This window comes from Octopus bimaculoides, chromosome 3 (assembly GCF_046866305.1).
Source record: "Octopus bimaculoides isolate indiv1 chromosome 3, ASM4686630v1, whole genome shotgun sequence".
NCBI classification, from domain to species: domain Eukaryota; kingdom Metazoa; phylum Mollusca; class Cephalopoda; order Octopoda; family Octopodidae; genus Octopus; species Octopus bimaculoides.
This window is the reverse complement of record NC_142930.1, coordinates 126,747,576-126,752,575: the sequence shown is the minus strand read 5'-3', so window position 1 is coordinate 126,752,575 and position 5,000 is coordinate 126,747,576. Positions and strand designations below refer to the sequence as shown.

The 5,000-nt window shown below is 39.4% G+C and overlaps 2 non-coding genes across 2 annotated transcripts; both read right to left on the bottom strand.

Annotated features, from left to right (window-relative positions):
- Positions 1-2,183: 2,183 nt before the first annotated feature.
- Positions 2,184-2,266, bottom strand: Trnal-uaa (transfer RNA leucine (anticodon UAA)). The gene has a single exon. It is a non-coding gene; the product is annotated as a tRNA-Leu (tRNA).
- A 1,116-nt stretch (positions 2,267-3,382) lies between these two features.
- On the bottom strand, positions 3,383-3,465 carry Trnal-uaa (transfer RNA leucine (anticodon UAA)). Its single transcript has one exon. It is a non-coding gene; the product is annotated as a tRNA-Leu (tRNA).
- Positions 3,466-5,000: the final 1,535 nt, after the last annotated feature.

Here is a 5,000-nt window from a genome sequence, read left to right as displayed (position 1 = left end):
AAGCTATTCGAGGATGTATAACACTTAATTTATTTCCTGATTTTAAATAAACTTTGTCGTTACCAATGCCCTGATGCAGTTCCAGGCAGTGGCTCTCATGGTTTCTGATCTTAATTGATTGGAAGTGTCATCATGTACGTTGTTTTGTCTTGGTATAAAAGATGGGCTACAGCAAATATTCTGCTTAATACCACAGATTTGCTTGTCAGTTGTTTGACCGTAACCAGTTGAGCATGTTCCTTGGTGACTGACGATATGTGCATCTCTGATCATGAGCAGAAGTAGTGGGGGAGCATCATAGCCATGTGTTGAGAGGAATTCTCTGAGATTTGAATAATTCACCTTTGGAAACATGGGTGTTTTGCTCAACATCCTTAAACAAACCTTATTCAGGGACCTTTTGAGCGGGATGAGCTACTCGACCTGAAAAAAATTCTAGCTGGGCCCCAGTTGCGAGGTCATGCGCTGTTTATCTTGATATGAGATCACCATGTCGCGCACATATGGTTGTGATGCATGTGCCTGGTGTACCCTTATCAGACAGGTAGTCATGATGGGTATATTGGGCTTTGTATATTTTACCCCGGTGTCACTTTGACGGCATGCACTGCTCGCTCACTCAATAATAATAATAATAATAGGCACTCAGCTTACTCAAGAAATAAAGAGCCGTGCTGTGACCTTAAAGGTTGGACACAGCGATTCAGAGATTGTACAGTTTTTAAAAGTCACCAGATTTTTCGTCTCCAAAGTCCGCTAGGTGTTAAAAGCTTCGGATGGAAAAATATCATCAGTATCGAAATGCAAAAAAAAAAAAAAAAAAACATCCCCAACGCCTCGATACCATCAAACCACCCGAATTTATTCAGCAAGTTCAGACTGGAAATGCACTACCAGAACGTTGACGTGTGCACCGATAGCAAATCAGAAACCCAGATCTCCATCAGATACCTTTGAGTAACCATCTAGTAACATGCGGTCGGAAAATATTTATAATATTTCCATTCTAGAAACTACACAGTTCAAGTGAAATTGAAAAAAAAAAAAAAAAAAAAAAAAATCAGAGAAAAGAACTTAATATATTCCAACCCAAGCTAAATAAACAATAATTCTAATACGTCGACGTACTATTTCTACTGGTACAACTACCACTAACAACGACAATACTAAAAGTGATCATTATAAAGATAGCAAGAAAATACTAGCTAAGTCAAGAGAAAAGTCAATAAAAATTATCTTAATTTTGAGTTTAAAGTTCTACTACCACAGCTACTGCCCCCACCACTACCACCACCATCATCATCATCAACAACAACAATGACAACGATGACAACAATAGAGTGAACAAATAGTACCAAAAATTCTTCAAGGTGGTGCCCCAGCATGGCCGCAATCTAATTAATAACTGAAACGTATAAAAGACACACACACACACACACACACACACACACACGCACACACACACACACACACACACACACACACACACACACACGTACATACATGCATATATAGGTTCGAAAGTTATAAGTTGTTTGTTTTTTGTTTTATAGTCGTTAGTCGTTCCAGTTGGGTGCTCGAAGTTAGTCCAATTAATTTGGTATTTGGTTCTACGTTGTGTACTCTCCCTTTATTCTTCTTTTCGTATAATGCAACAGTTAGTCAGAAGATGAAATAAGCTCAAGGAGTGGTTGTGGCAACGAGGCAGATGTGGTGGTTTGGGAAATTTCCAAAATAAGAAAAACAACAATTATAATAGTAATTTTATCTCTGAAATAATCTCAAGTTAAAAGAGAGCTGGAAACGAAAAGTAAACTGATAAATCATTGAATTTCAGATAGGGCTGAAAGAGAGGGCGAGAGGTGATGGGGAGGCAGTGGGAGAGACAGACAGAGGGAAACAGAAAAGCAAAAAGTGTGTGATGGCGAGAGAGAGAGAGAGAGAGAGAGAGAGAGAGAGAGAGGGAGAGAGAGAGATAGAGAGAGAGAGAGAGAGAGGAGAAAAAAGAGAGTGGGGAGACAGACAGACAGAGAAAATACTTTGCAAATAATTTAAGGTGGATCTTGTTCAAAACGGGGGCACCAGTTTTCATTTATGTTTTATGTAGTGTTTTTTGCCCCCGTTTTAAGGCTATTAAATATGAAGTCATAAAAACAATATTACGCTAAGGACAAAAATAGAAATAGCACGAGTGGGGTTCGAACCCACGCGGACATTCGTCCATTGGAAATTAAGTCCAACGCCTTAACCACTCGGCCATCGTGCTTCATGCGTGCAAAGCTAAACAGTAACATTTATATTTTATATGATCATTGCGTGTGAGTTGATATGTCTGTGTCTGTGTGTATGTGCGATGATGAGTGTGGAGTGTGTCAGTAGTGTTTTCTTTTATGTCAAGCTAGATATAAAAACAATTTAAACTGGATGATTACTCAATATTTTTCGTAGAGAACAAAGAAAAAAAAAACTTGAGAGTGACTTAAAAGTTTCAGCTTCATCTTCGATAAACCATCTCCCTCCCTCCCTCCCTCCCTACCTCCCTTCAAAGGGCGGAAGAACTACTGTGTAGTCAACGGCCAATTCAACAAGTGCCTTGTCGCGGTGAAGTGCCTGTGTTCTCCATTGACCAGGAGAGCTATGCTGGAGGGGGAGAAATCTTCAGGCAGATCTTAGCAGGCCAGACAGTTCGAAGGGTAGGAGACAGACCTTAACCATTAGAGCAGTAAGCCTCAATGACAATAAATCGAACGGACTCTACTGCGATTTTTTAAGCTCAAGAGGACATCTCCCCTAGCAGACGAGGTGTCCAGTACTGAAAAGTGGCAGAAATAGCCCGAAACCAGTACTGGTCTGTTGGTCCCATCGCTAGAAGGTGGTAGGGGTCCGATCCCCATGCTCGCAATTTATCGGATGCAGTTCTGCATCGTTGATCAACTAGAGATGTCTTCTTGGGATTAAAAAAATCGCAGTAGAGTCCGTTCGAACGGACATCCATGTTGAAGTGGCTACGAATATTGCTTTTTATATAAATTCAATTTCTAATAAAACACAAGCATGAAATAGCCAAAGAAGTTGAGCTTTGTGACTCAAACTGTCTGCCAAGGCAACACAAAAAACTTCTTCCATCTACATAATCATTTCTATAACTTTACATCGATATAATAACAAATCCCTGCATTAAAGGCGACGAGCTTATAAAATCGTTAGCGCGCTGGCATTCGTTCCGGAATTAAATTGTACGTTCTTAGTTCAATTTCCACCGAAATCAGCCATGTCTCAAACAGATTGCCTATGTCTGATCTAAATGAAATGAATAAAAAAATATATATGTGGACGTTTTACAATTCGAGAAACTAAAAGAAAAAAAAATACACCGTACATCTAGCACGAGTGGGGTTCGAACCCACGCGGACACTTGTCCATTGGAACTTAAGTCCAACGCCTTAACCACTCGGCCATCGTGCTACTGACAGGAATGGCTGCTTGTAAAATACTTTTATTATATGATGTTTCTTTGTTAATTTTATTCGCTTATCAAAGGTCACTGATATCAGTTTACTCGTAAAATGTTGTTGAACAAGTCAACACAAGATAACATCTCTGAGAGCTGACGTCATGTGACGCTTTACTGAAAGCTCATTTCGGTTGAATTTACAATTCAAGTTAAGAAAAGTTATGAAAAGCATGAACGATTCAAGTAAGGAAAAGCATGAACGTCACAGAATCTACTTCCCCCTCTCTCTCTCTCTCACTCGGAATTTTTTTGAATTAATGCATAAATATGAGACAAATTATATTGACACATATTATTTGTATGTTTATAATGTGCAGGCGTGGCTGTGTGGCAAGAAGTTAGTATCCCTTCCACATGGTTCTGGGTTCAGTCCCACTGCGAGGCACCTCGGATAAGTTCCTTATAGCCAAAGCCTTATGAGTGGATTTGCTGGACGGAAACTGAAAGAAGCTCGTTGAACGTGTGTGTGTGTGTGTGTGTGTGTGTGTGTGTGTATGCGTGTGGTTTTGTGTCTGTATTTGTACTCCACCACCGCTTGACAACCGGTGTTGGTGTTTACGTCCCCGCAACTTACCTGTGCCACGCTTATGAAAAAAAAACAGTACAGGGGTTGATTCGCTTGATTAAAATTCTTCAAGGCTTCAAGGTAGCCACAGTCTAATACCTGAAACGACAAAAAAAAAAAAAAAGATAATAGATATCCTCTTCTACTCTAGGCACGAGGCCCGGTCACATCGACCCAGTACGCAACTGGTACTTAATTTATCGATGAAAGGCAAAGTCGACCTCGGCGGAATTTGAACTCAGAACGTAAAAACAAACGAAATACCGCTAAGCATTTCGCCCGGCGTGCTAACGTTTCTGCGAGATCACTGCCATAAACGATAATAGATATTGCATCATATACAATGTTGCTATTCAGACCCATGTTAGGGATCTATTTCAAAACGGGGGCACCAGTATTTTCTTAACGAAACAATTTGAAACTTGGGACACTGGTAGAATGTGTCATTCCCTGTGACATATTTCATCCGGTTTAATCGTAATTTATACGCATATATTGTTTATATAATAAATTACGCTGTGCGTATCTACGTGTGTAACAATTTTAGAGTTCGGATTTTAGAGTTAGGGTTAGTTTTAGGGTTAGGGTTAGGGTTAGGGTTAGGGTTAACAGTCTAGTTAGGGTTAGGGTTAGGGGATTAATACGATATACACCGTTACAGCGCTAACTGTTTTCAATTGAATAGACGTCAGTGATTAGTAGAAATTATCGAAATAAGACAATTTTTTACATGAAATAAATTCGAATACAAAAATTTTTTTCTGTTCTATAACACAAAATAGATAAGTATACGAAATTTGAAAGTCTTTCGGTACCAAAAACACTACATAAAACATAAATGAAAACAGGTGCCCCCGTTTTGAAATAGATCCCATGTTAGTGCTATGCAGCGGACAATATAAAATGTGTGTGTGTGGTGTA